Raw genomic sequence first — 16,681 nt, 5'->3', positions numbered from 1 at the left:
TGCCTTACTCATTTCTGTATTTGCTATAGCAAAAATCATGGGTGAGAAGGAAGGACAAAACATTTTATCAGAGTCTTAGGGAAACAAAAATCCCATTAAGAGCACATAAATTTCACCCAAAAGGATTTGGATTTCACACAGACCAAATGAGCTATAACAACTATTTGCATTAGAAAATGAATTAGACATAATAGAAGCAATCTCCTTTACTCTGGTAAACCTAATAAATAGGTTCTTTCTGTCCCAATATTGGTGTAGAAAGTATAGAGCCTTACTCCATTTTGATAGTGAAAAATAAAAAATGTTCCTGTTACAATCAGAATCTTACATGTTTTACTACATAATAGCTGGTTACAACCCCTGGCATCCTGCATTTTCCTAAATAAGGATAGACTACAAATGAAATCACAAATTCATTCATAATAACTAGTTGAAGATAGTGGGGTAAAACTGATTTGCAAATACCTTTGGAGGGTTTCTTCTTGGGCAGTACATGTTTCTTGGGAATATGAAATGATCAACTTTAATTAGTACCCAACCATTAGTACTTCCCCTTATATTAATGATTAACATCAAAATGTATTTTAATCTGCTGATATCCTTGTCCCAGGACTTCTGATTTTGGAGTATTCCACAAAACATCAGCGAATCTCAGGTGAAGGAAGGCTAATCCAAGTGAGATTGTGTATGACTTTTCAACTACACTTCTCAGAATTCTAAGGTAGAAAAGTGGAAAAAAAACACAAAAAAAAAAACCTTAATCACAGCTTGCAAAGCTTTTGTTTTTTTCATGCTGTGATGGGACATTAACTAAGCACATGGAACCTAACTTCCTATGGTGTGTCAGGTCTTTTTCTTAGGCCTGATGAGGTCGAAGGATAATTATGTGCAACAACCTGCTGTGGCAGAGAAACTGAATTATCAGTTACATCTCACAGTCTTCTCACAAAAGAATACTTCAGCCTCTCACTGCTTTATATTGGCAGCTAATCTCTAGAAAGATTTCTGTGGAGCTTGCTTTTCTCATCAGTCTCTTGTCAAGAATGCTTTTCTCATCAGTCTCGTCAAGAATTAACTCATTTTAAGGAATTTATTTAAAATAAATGTAATTTCAATAGTATAAATATATGATATTGGTATATTATACAACATGCTAATACATTTCATATGTATGTATATTTCAGATCTTAACCAGATTTTTTTAACATTTTAATTTGCTTTTGTACATCTTAAAACAAAAGTTTACTCCTTTGATTAAAAATTCAGCTTCATAAATACTCAGTACTAATTATCTTTCTCATAAGATGTTAACCAGCATGTTCTTTCTTCATATTTTTCTACCACAGTATATAATATGTCAGCAAAGGGCATGCATTGTCTCAAAAGTGGCATTGAAGTAGCAATGTCAAAAATAACAAACCTGGTGCTTATTACATACATAAAATACCAAAGTATTTACCTAGAAAAGAAACAAGTTCTGATTAATGACAACTCTTTAAAACCAGGAGTTGATTTAGGATGTAAACGTAGGTAAGCATTATTAAGGAGTTAGAGTAAAATATACCACATTCTCAACCATAATGGATTTTATATGATTCAGTATGTATAAAATCTGCAGACATTAGAAATCAATCTTGTATGTGTCACAAAGTGGTCATTTAAAAAATTTATCATTTAAAAAATTGTATCTGCTTGATTACTTATTTGTTGTCTATCACAAAAGCAGAATTGATGTCTTGGGCATCAAAAAAAATGAAAGCAGCAGTTCCTCCAAAATTATTTTCTCTTTATTTAATTAGCTGTTTTAGTCAGAATCATGTTTTATTATCAATCTCTTCAATAATTTACTGCAAAAATCTGTGGGCCACTGCAATGTACCTGTCAGCCTTTGATTGTTCTGTTGCCTCATCTTGCTGCCTGGATATAAAGCAACCTGTACCTATTTAGGAATCTATGTTTTTATCCCAGGACATTCCACAGAAAAAGATACATTTGCTATAACTCAGTCCCCAATTTTCTTTAAGATTAAGAACATTCGAAACATGAGACATTAGAATTGTATATTTGAGTTAATAATGTGATGGAAAGGCCTTATAGAGCTTGCTTGGTGCATTAACATTCATAAAATCATCTTCTATATCCCAAATATCATCCTTGTTCACATAGTAAGTAATATAGGAACATAAACAAGGACTGAAAACATTGCCAGACAGCAACCTGGTTCTATGAGGGTAAACACAATCACTGCCTATTAATGGAATATATTTCCTATCTTTTTAGTAAGACTACCATGTTTCCCCAAAAATAAGACCTAGTCAGACAATCAGCTCTAATGCGTCTTTTGGAGCAAAAATTAGTGTAAGACCCGGTCTTATTTTACTATAAGACTGGGTCTTTAATATAATATAACATATAATGTAGTACAGTAATATAATATAACCAGGTCATATACTAATTTTTGCTCCAAAAGACACATTAGAGCTGATTGTCCGGCTAGGTCTTATTTCGGGGAAGCAAGGTATATTGGGAATGGTTTCATCGTTTACACTTATCAAGCAGAGAAAAAGTTCCTCACATATTTTAAAAAACAGAAATTACGTTGTTAAAATCTCTAAAATCACATAACACCCCGAACCCACCTCCTAGGTCAGTTTTGTCCTGTAGAAGCTTTAAATGTCTTTGGACAAAGGACCCCAAATCTGTAGCCTGTGGGCCAATTGAGTCTGCAAATAGGTTTTGTTAGGTAAGCCCAATGTTCTCAAAAATTTTGAATTTGAATGCATTTAGGTGCAGCATATATTCTCCAATTTGGCCACAGACCCAATCTCTCCCTATGTCTTACACATATTATGTCTCATATATTAGGTTTGATTCACACAATTGTCAGCCCTTGTATATGATACATTGTGTTTACAACTCCTGCTTTTACTCTCTATAAAAATACAGCTACTACATTCAATTGAAATTTTTAGCATCTAATTTAACAAATGTGAACTAGAAAAGTGGTTGAGCAACTGGTTCAGCAGTATATTTCTACAAAATCAACCAATCAAACAAAAACCCAGAACAAACAAAAACAAAACGTATGGCAAGTTTTTTTCTTTATAGCTTTCTATGAAGTATATTGTGCAAAGTATATTGTGTAAAGTATATTGTTCACTATTTTAATGAGTACATTTCTCCCACAAACCTGTATTTTTAATAAATATTAAGCCAAAATATTAACATTTTCAGTTCGAAAATAGATTTATAAAATGAGAAATATATGTGATATATATATATACCGAAATATATATATATATAGACACCGTGTTTCCCCGAAAATAAGACCGGGTCTTATATTAATTCTTGCTCCAAAAGACTCATTAGGGCTTATGTTCAGGGGATTTTTTCATTCTGAAAAAATCATGCTAGGGCTTATTTTCTGGTTAGGTCTTACTTTTGGGGAAGCACAGTAAATAATACATGCTAACAGCTCTAGAAGGGACATATGTATAGTAAACATAGTATAACAGGGTTTTTAAATTTCTTTATCTGTAATTAACTAACTTCAAAAAATGATCCACTGTGTAATTTCCATATAACAACCATACTGATTCCAAAACAAAACAAACAAAACAACCCTTAATCAGATCATGCCATTCCCTTGTTTAAAACTTGTCATGGTTTACATTGCTCTTAAAATAAAATTCCAAATCCTTAACCATGTCCTATAAAGTCCTAAGTAATTTGGATCGTCGCTACATCAATTTCACATACTCCAGCTACAGCTACTTTGGGCCTAGATTCATTTCCTTGAATTTGACAACCACAGTTTCATTTCTGAGCTTCGTCTTGGTCAGTTTCCCTTGCTCTTACCCGATTCTTTCCGCAGGCTTTGAATGGCTAGTTGATTCCTTTTACTCAGGTTTCACCTTAAATATTTTTTACTCAGAGAAGCTTTTCTTGACTACCCCATTTAAAAGAGTGTCCCCATGTTATTTCATTTTTTTGTGTTTGTTTTGCTTGTTTTTTAAAGTAGCTCTCTTACCTGAGCAACAACTCAAAGAGTAATCCATGCTCTCCAATCCTTTTGCCAAGTATGTTATATGCACAAGGTAAACTTGATGATTGCCATTAATGAATTACTCTTTATTTTGCCTGTGTTATTAATGTATTTATCATGTCAACTGTGTTTGTTCCCCAATTTATATTAGTTATGCTTATTACTGCCATACATAGATACAGGCACAGCCATAGGTATATAGATATAGATGAAGAATATGTGTGTCTATATGGAAGATGATTGCAAAAATAAAAAAGTTATTTCTAAGAAAACCATGCTGAGTGTATATTCATAATATGAACTGTGTTTGTAAATTTGTTTACCAATTATACTAATTGTTCTAATGTCTATAGTGATAGACATTATTAACGTGAATGTGAAAAAAAAAGGTTATTTCCAAAAAAAAACTATATTGAATGTTTCATAAAGATTTGAAAAATTTGAGTGGCTAAAAATGGATACTCATTAAATTTTGTGGGGGCAAGATAAATTCAAAAATATTTTTAAAAAGTCTTTAAAATCTAGAATTAGCTACTCAGATTACTTTGTGTCTACATTTTTGTTCCATTTTAAAGGAAATTTGAAACTGAAATGAAGCATTATGTCAAAATCTTCAATTTTCTCTGAAATTTTTCCAGTAATGGAGGAAAAATATTCTTGCAGAAATTTAATCTGAAGATCAGTACTATTATAGTTGTTTCCCTTCCATTTTTACAGGGATGACCCAGGGAAGACACCAACATGCTGCCATCCATGTCCTCCCCTTTCTCCCTCTCTCCAACTCGCAGCTCAAGGAAACTGAACATGCTTTAAACTCTTGTTTACTCAGATATGGTCCTCTGACCATCACCATCAGCATTACCTGAAAACTGTTAGAAATGCAGAATCTGAGCCTCACCCCAGATCTACTGAATCAGAGTATGCATTTTAATGAGATCCCCCCGTGATTCACATGCAAATAAAAGTTTGAGAAGCATGGCTTAAAACTAATCCTAAAAGAAATTTTTAAAAAATGAGCACTTTAACAATTAATATTATATAAAAGTGATTCTTAATTTACCCAAATGGCTGCTCCTCAAGAATTGACAATAATCCCTGTCTAGTCTGAGGTAAATAAAGCAGACAGCTCCTTTATTAGAAACTATATTGAAAAACAAGCAAATTAACAAAAATCCTGTTCTTTCACAGACAATTTAGTCAACGTAAGGCTTATTGGGAAACCTATCATAAAATACCATACTTAGAATTTCTGTTGTTTTGGAAAGTCACCTGACTTTACATTTAGTCTGTATGTGTGACTTTTTCTCAGGGGTGAAGGGGAAGCCATGTCATATTAATTTATATACATTTATATTTATTACATATTATCACCAGAAACATCAAAAATTGTTTCAGCCAAGCTGTAACTAACAGTGAGTCTCTAGGATGAATGCCACCTTTCGTAAAAATTCTCTCAGAAAACCTGAATTGTTCTCCAGTCCACAAATTTCATAATCTTTCTCTCCAGTCAAGAATGCTAACTTCACATTGGGATACCACATTTCCTTTTATAAGTGTTTCTCATGATGACCCAGAAATATTCCCTAACTAACCTCACACAACGTATCCACACAACAGAAGAAATCTCCAAACCGTACAATTAGCATGATGCTTCATTAAGAAGTAAACCCTCAATAGAATTCTGCTGCTTAATATATTTTCAAACCTTATCTAAATATTACTATGCGTGAAAAAGAAAGGACCAATATAACAAAAGCAGTTAAAAGTATCTGCTCAGCGTTTGTTCTGTTAATTTATTTTTAGTAGATTTATTGGAAATGGTATCAAAACTCTATACTGCAATTTGTGCCTTAAGCTTTGTCTTGGAACCTTATCTTAATTAAGGATACAAATTAACCAAATCAACATTTGTAAATTAAGCAAATGAGGATTTTTTTTCTCCATTACAGAAAAGTTTACACTGGGTGTAAGTGATTGAACTCAAAACATGTCTAGCAAACAATTTAAATTCAAATCAAGGCCTTTCAAAGGGTGACATCGAAGCACCATTGTGAGGCTGTGAAGATGACCTTGGAACACGTGAATCTCTCATTTTCACATGTATTCAGACTACTTATATTCTAGTTCTTAATTTGGGGCTTTGTTTGCCTGGAGGGAAAACAAAATTTGCTTAATTAGAATACTTTGTGAATTGGAAGTGAGGTGATTTATAGACTCTTTGGTTGGTGAGGATTTTGTTCTCATTTTTTTCACATAAACATGTTTTAGCTATTTTCTTCCTAGTTAGTGCCTCTGCTGGGATATGCCAAATAGTTGAGCCTTGAGCAATAATAACCTTGGTTTAAAGCAGCCCAAAACTGTTCCTCCTGAGGAATTAGAGCTGGATTATTTTGGGGAGAGGAGAAAAGAGGCTTTCCTGCATCTTTTGTTTGGTCTCTCTTTCACCCAGGATTACTCACTTGGGGGACTGGGGGAGGGGGGATGATTGGTGAGCTGGCCAATGACAGCCAGGGTCCGCCAGGGCAAGACTGTGAAACTGATCTCCTGTCAGGGCCAACACTTTGGTGAAGTCCTGCAAATTACCAGGGCCCAACAGTGGTGTGTTTCAGCACCAGTTTGCTCTTCTGGGGGTCGGGGGGAGGAAGAAAAAAGGGGGGAAAGAGGGGACAGCTTAAATTTTTTTTGCTAAATCTCTCCAAACCACAGACCTGCTCCACATCCATGACCACGGCTGCCACCTCAAGCAAGTAGCGTCCTTTTCAGCATCTTTAGGCTCCCAGTGTATCTTTTGGGTCTTACCTGCCAAACCACTAAAAGGTTTTTGTTGTTGGTTTGTTTTGATGAGAAAGAAAAAATCATTTGCATCGATATAGACGTGAAATATAATTGTTTAAAATATTTTCACTCCAGTTGACAATATTATTTACACAGTGATCAATTCTTTGAACTGATGGAAGGAGCCTATAATCGTGGAATTTCAGATATCAGCCACAAGATTGAGGGTAGGGGAGATGTTTACTTTTGAGAGAGGGAGGATTTAGCAAGGGTATTTCAGGTGCTCCAGAACTCATGGCATTTTCACTTTTAAGTTCCATGCCCTCTTCTGGAAGGTTGTTCATGGTTAATAAGTAAATAGCATTTATCAAGAACCTACTACATGCCAGGCACTTGATACAGCATCTCTAATTTCACTACAGTCAGGAAGCAGTAGGAAGAAATACGCTCAGAGAAGTTAATTAGTTTGCCCTGAATCACAGAGCTTATAGGAGGAGGTGGAGGCACCACTAAACTTACGTTTGTCTGACTGCCAGCCCTTGCTTTCCCCCATTACATCATTCTGCTTTAAGAAGGAGATAGTAAGGCAGTAGAACAGTTTTCACACTGAGGACTGAATGTGGAGAACATCAGGCATCGTTTCCACTGAGTGAGGAAGTTCATCACAGGTCCATAAAGAGGTGATCCTTAGGCAACAGTGAAAGCTTTATAAAATCAATCCATTTCTCTTGGATATATACCTAGGACTGGAACTGCTTCATATAACTCTGTGTTCACCTTGTCAATAACTGTCAGACTACTTTCCAAAGCAACTGCATCATTTTACATTCCCAAAGCAACAAATCCAGTTTCTCCACATCTTTGGCGACACTTGGTAATTTCTTTTTTTCATTATAGCCACATAAGTGTGTACAAACTGGTATCTCCTTGTGATTTGGATTTGCGTTTCTTTGATGGCTACTGGTGTTTAGCATCTTTCCATGTAGCTTATTGGCTATTTGTATATCTTCTTTGGAGAAATGTGTGTAAATAAAATAAAATGGTTTCTGATCTCAGAGTTTCTATTTTAGGTAAGCAGATAATCAGATGACAGTCTCTAAAGCATGAAAGAAATTAGTTATTGTGTAATTTAAGAACTGACCTGAAATAGGAGGAGTGAATTGTGGTAATGGAAGCGAGCGTTTTCCGTTATGTTCTTATACTCTTCTGGAAATAGAAGGCAATTTTCATGGTTTCTACATGTTAATGGGGTTCAGGACAACCTGCGCCCAAATATGACACCTTGGCATATTGAATACTTGAAGAAGTTTGAAAAAAAAAAAAGCAGAAGCAGGAAGGTCATTCTGACCTTCCCTGTCCATCTTTCCTGAAACAGGTCATAAAACCCTCCTGTGAGAGGTGCCTCCCTGTCCCCTCAGGAAAGGAGTGTCCTTATCTCTGAATATAAAGCGATGCCCAGAAGAATCTTGGTAAACAAGTCATGCTAAATTTCCCCAGTTTACTACAGTTACCTTACACTCCTTAACCTATAATGTTCCTCCCTGATTGTGCCCGCTTCATCAAACCTAGCCTAAAAGTACTCAGGTCTGTTTCTTCAGGTCTTCATCTCCTTTTGAGGGATCCTGTATCATGTAAAACTTCTATTAAATAAATTTGTTTATTCTTTTCCCGGTTAATCTGCCTTTGTCAGTTTAATTGTCAGACCCAGCCAGGAATCCTGTGAGAGTCAAGGAAAACTTTGTTCTCCTCCACACTATGAAGCTATTAGTTGAACCTGAAGGTACTAGAGGGTACTTTTTCAGGGAGGACATATAGGATTGTAATAAAGAGCTTGGTCTCTGTCTGTGTTCAAATTCTGGCTCCAGCAGTGCTACCTGTGTGATCCATTTCTGTGCCTCATTTTCAAGTCTATACACTGAGCTAACTACTACCTAGGGTAGTTGAGAGGATTGTTTGAGGGAGCACTTTGCCTCATGCCTACATACAGTCAGCTCTTGGTATATGCTAGATATTGATATTATTCCTTCAAAAATAAAACTGTGGATATAGAAGCCATTAGAGCAACATGAAAACATGAGCCAGCTCTGTTTTTTGCTCTGTACACTCTGAAAGAAAGAAATAGAGGATGAAAGGAATCAGTTCAGCTGTGAGGACCTCCACTTCAGGAGAGGAAAGAAAAAACCCCCAAGAAGTCAATTACCAGAGAAGGAGGCGTTTTAAACTAGAGTGGTCTGTAAAAACACCATAAGATCTAGGCAGTAAAAGAGAAATGTCACCTCTCTTCTTTACCACTTTCCTTATATTTCCTTATGTGGTAAAACTGTATTTTGTACAAGAAGAAATCTAATACAAAGTTTACAATGGTGAAGACAATCTTATATTGAAAAACTCTCTCACAGCTGACTCTGTTTGACCCAAGAGGTTTTAAGCTCCTGATATCTTGTTTTAGACAAACCAAAGAAATGGTATCAGGGTTTTATCCAGCTTGAACTTTTACAGCTTATATATTTCTATATCCAATAGCTTTATCTAGTACAATAGAAGACAGATTTTCAAAAATGTTTTTCCCTTTATCTAAAACAAACTTTAATAACCCACTAAAAAAGGTTAGAGGAAATATTTGCACTATTTGTTGTGATGTTATATATAGATACGTGTATCTTAAATGTTTGTTTTATGAATGAAATGTTTACATACAACTCAATCCTTTTTTCATGCTTTCAGAGATGGTGTATACACCATGCTATAGTATCAATTAAAACTTTCAGAATAAATGCACCAAAATATTATGATTTAATTAATCCTTATGTAGTATTTTCTGTTTTACACATATCTACTGTTTCTAAGTCTGACTTAAGAAAATTATCCTATGAAATTACATTTATTGGAAATGCTTTTATGAAATGCAATCAGCTTAAGTAAAGAGTGTTAAAATAACATAAATTTTGCAATTATGTTCATTTTACCATAACGGGAACTACCACGATACTGAATTACATTGAAATCCAAAGTTACGGATTTTTTTATGTGTGTGTGCAATGGGAGTTTTATTTAGGAACTCTTAATGAGTTTCATCTTTTTAAACACTCACTTGATATTAATTTAGCAATTTTTTTGGTTTCTTTAAGCATATTTATGTAAAACCATTTATCATGTTTTATAGAATATTTACTTATGACTACTGTATTTCTGCTCAAATTTTTACTTATCAAAAATAAAAGCAAAATGGGTAAATTCCCAGTTTATGAACCTGATACTATAAAATTAATTTAAATCTAATATTCTAAATCTATGTTTTCAATATTGCAGCCACTAGCTACATGTGGCTATTGAAAACAAATTGTGGCTAATGGTACTAAGGAACTGAATTTTAAAATTTACTCACATTTAATTAATTAATTCATTTATTAGTTGCTATATGTGGCTAACAGCTAGCCTATTTGGTAGCATAGACATAGAGGATGTAAGTTATTTTATGGCTAGATATCATTTTGGGTAATGGTTCAAAGCCATTAGATAAATCAACTGATTAGGTATTTCCATCACTAATTTGCAAATATTAACAACATCATTAAAACTGCTAGTCAACCACTAGTGCCCATGTACTTAAAGAAATGTCCCACTTCATTTATGATAGATTTTTACACAATATGTAGTACCCAGAAGACAAGAAATCAAAGTAAAATTAGCTCATTTTATTCATTTATTCTTTTAGTCAGCATTTATCTAATGCACAGCGTGTGCCAGGCAATGAGGATTCAGAACAACAGAAAAGGACCTGCCCCCACTGATTTTACATTTACTCAGTGTCTACTTTGTCCCAGGTACTCTGAGCATAACCTTTGCCCAGAAGGAGGGTAGACAGTCTAGAAGGGTGAACTCCCGAAATAGAAGGCAGGACAGAGTACTATAGCACTGCAGTAATACAGTAGCATAATTAAGAAGCATCTTGATCCATAAGGCATTAGAGGAGTTTTCTTGAAACAGAACTGAGTTTTGAAGATTGAGAGGAGTTAGTGAGGAGCCACTCTGGGCAGAGGATTTGTATGAGCCCAGATACTGGAATGAACTAGTATGATGCTCTTAGAGAACTACAGAGTTTTGTTTTGTGAAGAGGGGACTGTGAAGGCGTTGTAGGAGATAAGCAAGGCCTACATCCCCAGTGCCTCAAGAGCTAAGCTAAACAGTTTGATCTTTGTGCTGAAAGACTTAGGGAGAAACCCAAGCGTTTTAAAACTCAAGGGTTTTAATGAAAAATGTTCAGAGTAATATTTGAGAAAACTTACTCTGAAAAAGACCAATTATATAACCAAAATATCACAGGAATGCCAGTGGAAAATACCTCTGGGGCTCAAAGTAATCCACAAGTGAGATTTTCATGAAATCCAACAGAGAATGGCTTTGTTTTTTATGAGTGAGACATTTATCAACTTTAGTCAGTAAGAAAAAGGACAAGAAAAAAATAAAGAGAAAACCAATAGGCTACTGCTTAGGTGCAATGCTTGTAAAACAGGTCCTTTGGCAGAGACTACTGACATGGAATTGGATGTAAAACGCAGTTATGATTTAACAAGATAGATTTTCACCAGATACATAGCAGTAAGAGAAGACAGACACTTGTAGAAATAAGAAGCAATTGTTGAACATGAGGGAGGAATAAGATCTAAATGTCAGAAACCTTATCTTCACCAGTGTATTTCCAATATCTAGACTAATACTCAGCATAGTGCCATATGCTCAATAAATATTTATTAATATTCATAAATACCAATAAATGAATGTATCATAAAAATCAGACAGAAGAATTAGGAGAATATTTAGATCACTAATTCACCACAATCGTCTCAAAAACATTAGTATATTTTATCCCAAGGCAACGACTGACTGACGTTCACCCGGAGGCCTCTGGGCAGTTTGTGTGAAACATCTAGTCACTGTCAGACGTGACCATACCAGACACACCTGTATCAGTCTTTTCTGGTGCTCCAGGGATCTTGTGTCTGCAGCTTGAACCAGCTGCCTCCAAACAAGACATTTAGCTAATAGTGCAGCCTCTTTTCTGGTGAATGTGAAACAGAAATGAAAACCATGAGCCCCCTTTCTTTTGCAATGTAACCTCTTCCTACAAAACAATGGAATCTATATAACTAACCCCTTTTCACTTGGAGCAAAGATGAGCCCAACATAAACAGGCTCTATTTAGAGGAGAGGTTCCCATACCTGACTGCGTATCAGAATCTCCTGATTCTGAAAAACACATATTCCTGGGCCCCATCCCCAGAGATTCAAATTCAAGTAGATTTAGGATGGTGGTATAGGTGGTGGTGTGTCCTAAGAATTTTTGCTTTTATTGATTTAATTTATTATATCTAAAATCCTAATCCCAGCTGCTCTTGACCCTTAGAAATGTGTGAGTGCCTAAAATGTCTTCTATTTTCTCAGCTAGAAGGTGGAATTTACATACAATCTACTTAATTTGGTCAGAAGTATTCCCGTACCTTCCCTCTCAATGGCTTCCCTTGCAGAGAGCAGCAGAGGTCAAGAACAGCTTGTGAAGCTAGCTGCACAGGTTTTGCCCTTTCTATTTGCTAATGATTGTTTTTAAGCTAAACTTAGATCATGCTGAGAAATCAAGACCTCTTTCTCCATGAATCCACTCAGCTCTTCATTTTCTAATTAATATCTTATCAAACTGTTATGGCTAAATGTGTCAACAGTGAAAACACCTCTCCTTGATCTTTAATCCTCTCTTCTTTCTCCTTGACTCAACTCACAGGGAAGACCATAACATTTGTTCAGAACCCATGCTGCAAGATTAAAAGAACACACAAACAAACAAAAACAAAACAAAACAAAAAATAATCTCACATCAGAGAGGTTGACCATCAAACAGAAATATGGGATAATCTTTGTCACTATCTCACCTATGATCCTACCCAATTTCCTCTTTCTCTAATTGGAAAATTAGGGCTTTTTAAAGATGTACTTAATATACACTTAAATACTGAAGTCATTTTTCTAGGCTACCCCTAAAAGCTAGTGCCTCTCTCAGCCCAAGTAGGTTCTGCCCTAGTGACTGGTACTATCTCTGGACAGGCAGCTCAGTCTAATTGTTGTCAAGGTGTGACTATTGGAAACAGAAAGAAGTACAGTTACTGCCATATAAGTCTATATTGTTGCTTCCTCACAGCCACTGGAGAGTGCATTTATTGAGGCGCAAAATTCTCACAGTTCGGTTATGGCAGACTTGTCCTAGTCCAAACCAGATGTTCCTGAAAATGCACCTTTCAAAATACAAAAAAAGAAAAACACCATTTATATACTACATTTGTAAAGAAGAGGCAACTGAATAATATATTCTGTCCCAAGGTATTTCCATTTTAAAATAAAAAAATTAAAAAAATGCATTGAGAGGTATAACCAACAGGAATACCTACAAATGCTCATCAAGCCAATGAAATGTAGAAGAGTGTTCATAACAATCCATCCAGCAACCCAGATGTCTATCAACAGTAGGGTGAATACACTGTGGTATATTCATTCAATGGAATAGTAGACAGCAATAGAAATGAAAGAAATACAACCAGGTGCAACAATATGGCTGTCAGGAACATAATGTGCCAAAGAAGAAAAAAACCTCATACTGTATGATTCCATGCCAAAAATAGGGCAATGCTATCTATGGTGTAAGCAGTCAAATTAGTGGCTACTTCTAAGAAGAAAGGGATAGATAAATATTGGGAGGGGGCACGTTATGGGCTTTGAGGGCTTACAATGGTGGGATTTACATAGGTGTGTTCACTTGGTAATATTTAATTGAGCTGTACATATCTGATTTGTGTACTTTTTAAACATGTCTAATAAAAAGTTTAAAATTGCCTTGAAGCTCATTTATTTCAGAATGATTATTTAATTACATTAGCTCTGCATCAATGCCAGGAGATAAGAAGAAGAGACTAGAAAACGTAGATTAATGAGACACCTGCTATTACTTTAAAACAGACATTGTCACATAAATCTCAGCAAACAGTTTCTGGCTCATTTGTGACCATAAAGAATAGCACAACAGTGTTAGGCAACCCAACAACTTCAGTATTTAAACATTTTTAAATTTAGCAATCTTTTGTTTTATCCGATAACACACTTAAAAACGGGAAATGTTGGTAGAATCCTCTTCAGAATAAGAGTCTGTTGATAGTTTCCTCTTTTCCTTTGCCTCTCCTGACTGCTTTTTGACTGTTCTTTGCTCCAGTAAACAGTGGGGTGGGGGTTGGGGGCAATGTTGAATAGACATAGTTGTTTTTTTCTTTGTGTTCGTTAGTAACTTTTTGAAACTTAGAGTAACATATAATGGTTTATATGAGGTTTTACAATGCTCATAAATTTTAGCAAAGGGTTGTTTGGTTTTGTGGGGGTTCAGAATGAGCCACCCTGAGATATGCCTTTGTGGTGTGCAGATTATTTTGAGCTAAAAGCAAATTTTGCCACAGGCTCAAGAGAAACTTCTGACCCTCCCTTAACTACCTAGAAGAATTTGAATTAGGGGCCTTGCCCATAGTAAGAGATTATCAGAGAGTATATCTTCTGACCTACCTATAGGGCAGGACAAACTTCTATTTACTAAGTATCTGCTCTTTTTATCATCTTGCAATGACCCTTACTTAAAGACCCTTTAAGTATGGTGCCTTAGCACCTTACTTAATCCCTAGCTCATGTTGTCTTATATACTCCTGTTCCTTTTCTATCTCTGAACCTCTCATGAATAGGGGATCTCTGACTCTCTTATGTATGCAGGGTTCCCACACATATGTATGTATTAAATTTGGTTATTTTCTCTTGCTAATTTGTCTCATGTCTATTTGATTATCAGATCAGCCAAGAGGACCTTGAGGGTAGAGGAAAGTGTATTTCTCCCTCACAGTTTGGTCTGAACCAATGCTTTCCAACAGAACTTTCTGCAATCATAGAAATGTTCTTCTGTGATGACATGATATCCACTAGCCACACAGGCTATCGAGCACTTGAAATGTGGCTAGTGAAGCTGAGGAAATGAATTTTTACTTTAAGATAATTTAACTAATTTAAATATAAATACAAATAGCCACATGTGCCTACTTACTACTCTGTTGAAAAGAGTAACTTATAACCATCTGGTCCCACATTCTTCCATAAAGTCCATGACACTTTCTGAAATGATAAAAGGATGTTGAAATGACTGGAGCCAAACACGGTTTGACTGGGAAGATTTCAGAGAAGACAAAGAAGATAGGTATGGTTTATTGCCTTGCATTGTTACAAAAGAAAAAAGAAATGGATTTCTCTGGAAAACTTGTCAAACAACTATAGAACCTCAAAATCTTTAGGAATATTAAATGGGTCCTCAGGAAAAACATGTTTTGACATTTAATGTATCTTGATGAGAAAAAGACAATAGGCCTAAAATAGAATCACTTATGCTAAACCACATCACTAAACCTAGACTTCATTACAGTTTTGGCTTTCCCAGAAATGGAATCTGAAACTAGTCAATCAGGAATCGTCTGATCAGCACTCCTTAGGATACCTGCCTGGAAGACTCCTGCCATACCCTAAAGTAACCTTGCAATAACAAACCTGCTTTTCTTTCTTTTTTTTGTCCTTGTGTAACTTTCTTGTCCTGATCCCTTCTGACCATAAAAGTCTTTCATTTTATGTAGTTCCTGAGAGCTCCTTTCTACCTGCTAGGTGGGATGTTGCCCTATTTAAATTGATTTTTGCTCAAATAAACTCTTAAAATTTTAATATGCCTCAGTGTATCTTTAATAATCCAAATTAACAAACTTTAAATACCTATATACAGGACACAGAAGGAGAGAGCTGCAGATCAATAGAGTAGCAGATCAGACAACGTTTGACTAGGATTTGCTAAGTATCTAGTATCGTCCCGGTGGTCATCCTTTGATCTCAACTCAGTATTCATAAATGCTTTTGAGTAGCTCACTGCTAATGTCCTGGCTTCGAGGCTGTGGCATGCAGAGGGACAGCTCAGTGTGTCAGATACACTGGAAGATACCTTTTTCTTGTTTTTTGGGGACTTGACAGTGTTTACATATTTTCCTTGGTAGATTATGTTTTGCCCTGAATAAAATTGCAATTTTATTTCATTTTATTTGTTTTGTATTGTTTGTTTGTTTGTTTTTTCAGAAATCAGTCTTTCTCAACAAGGTCAACGAGGCACGAGTCCCTAACTCACATTTCACCCACTTCTGCGGTGCCACTGTAAGTATCCTAGTGAATCAAATCACAAGTGTTTTCCATCAGCTCCCAAATAGTTTAGAGCACAGTGGACTCAATAGAACAGTGACCTTTGAAACCCCTTTTATGGTTTCTGGGGCAGTGTTAGGATTCACATGCTATCTAACAGTAAGATTGATGCCCCCGCTATGTCTGAACGATTACAGCTATAAAGTCAGCAGAATTTCTTGTAAAAAGGTTTCCTCAATGAAAACTGCTTTGTCTTCCTCTCACAGTAGAAATATACCAGTCTCCATTTTCAGACACTTAAAACATTTGCTCTGTGTGAGCACAAACGTGTACATGCACACAGGAACAAATGCAAATTGGAATCAATTTGAAGACAACTCTGGGTTAAATATCCTGGATTTTTGTTTTGTTTTGTTTTGTTTTTTAACTCTAAAACCTCCTCACCACCTTTTTCATTCACACACTACCACTTATGTATCAAGATGGATCTTGGAATTGACATGGAAAAAATATTTGCCAGCTTCCAAGTAGAGAAGCCAAGTGTGACAGAATTATTATTGACCAACTAAGATAATTATATTTTAGCTAGAATGTAACTGGTTCATCCACACTGTCACT

The 16,681-nt window shown here is 35.5% G+C and overlaps 1 protein-coding gene across 3 annotated transcripts in view; it reads right to left on the bottom strand.

Moving 5' to 3' along the window:
* Positions 1-16,681, bottom strand: part of PRKG1 (protein kinase cGMP-dependent 1) — a 1,140,935-nt gene that overhangs the window by 477,171 nt on the left and 647,083 nt on the right. The gene's annotated exons all lie outside the window — the stretch shown is intronic.

This window comes from Rhinolophus sinicus, chromosome 15 (assembly GCF_057876585.1).
Source record: "Rhinolophus sinicus isolate RSI-liver-muscle chromosome 15, RSI-T2T, whole genome shotgun sequence".
Taxonomy (NCBI): domain Eukaryota; kingdom Metazoa; phylum Chordata; class Mammalia; order Chiroptera; family Rhinolophidae; genus Rhinolophus; species Rhinolophus sinicus.
This window is presented reverse-complemented; position numbering and strand designations above follow the sequence as displayed.